The sequence below is a fragment of the Sinocyclocheilus rhinocerous genome, unplaced genomic scaffold (genome assembly GCF_001515625.1).
Source record: "Sinocyclocheilus rhinocerous isolate Xijiao unplaced genomic scaffold, SAMN03320098_v1.1 scaffold1615, whole genome shotgun sequence".
In the NCBI taxonomy this organism is placed as follows: domain Eukaryota; kingdom Metazoa; phylum Chordata; class Actinopteri; order Cypriniformes; family Cyprinidae; genus Sinocyclocheilus; species Sinocyclocheilus rhinocerous.
The window spans coordinates 1,768,902-1,769,720 of NW_015645292.1; positions in this window are offsets into that span (position 1 = coordinate 1,768,902).

Consider the following 819-nt stretch of genomic DNA (forward strand, 5'->3'; position numbering starts at 1 on the left):
AATTGGGGAAAAACTAACAAAAATACTGAGTAGATAATAATGATACGAATTCTAGTAATAAGAACAATATAAAACGCACCAAGGATTAATGAGCTACTGGATTCATGAATATTAATCAGGTTGTGTGTGTTCGCTGAACCGATTTGCTGAAATCAAAACAGGGACGATAATAGGTGAGCGCCAGCCAATGAGATTGCTGTTTGCGCATTAGTTCCGCCCACTAGCGGAAAACCCGGCATTTCTTAAAAGCTGAAGAATTCCAAAGGAATTTATTTTGACAGCAAAATACAACAAAGAATATCGTTTACATGTAGCGCGTCAATTCTCTCTCTCCCTCTCTCGCTGCGTGTGTGTGAAACAAAGCGACGGCGAGTCGTGCGCTTCACATTAGAGTTTACATACAGGTTAAATACACGTTAAATACAGGTGCGTTGCACATCCATTCAGATGAACTGAAAAACAGCACAGATCGCTTGGCGGAGACAGTAGTGAAACTCTGAAGCGCTCAGTGTTCGGCGAGTGAAAATATATCTGTGCTAAACTTATATTTAGCCTCCAACTCACACACTGGCGAGTAAAATCTGAGAATTTATTAGCCATTGGCTAATATTAGACATCATTTAGTCGCCCAGAGTGAAGATTTAGTTGCATATGCGAGTGATTTACTCGCAATGTAGAGGGTTGACTTTATATAAAATGGGAACATTATATGTAAAATTCACTTTAAAGAAGGTTTTTCATTTTAGTTTATGGAAAATGTGCCATGCTTAAGATTTCTGACACCTGTTGGACAACACTGAGAATGGAAATGTCAATTCC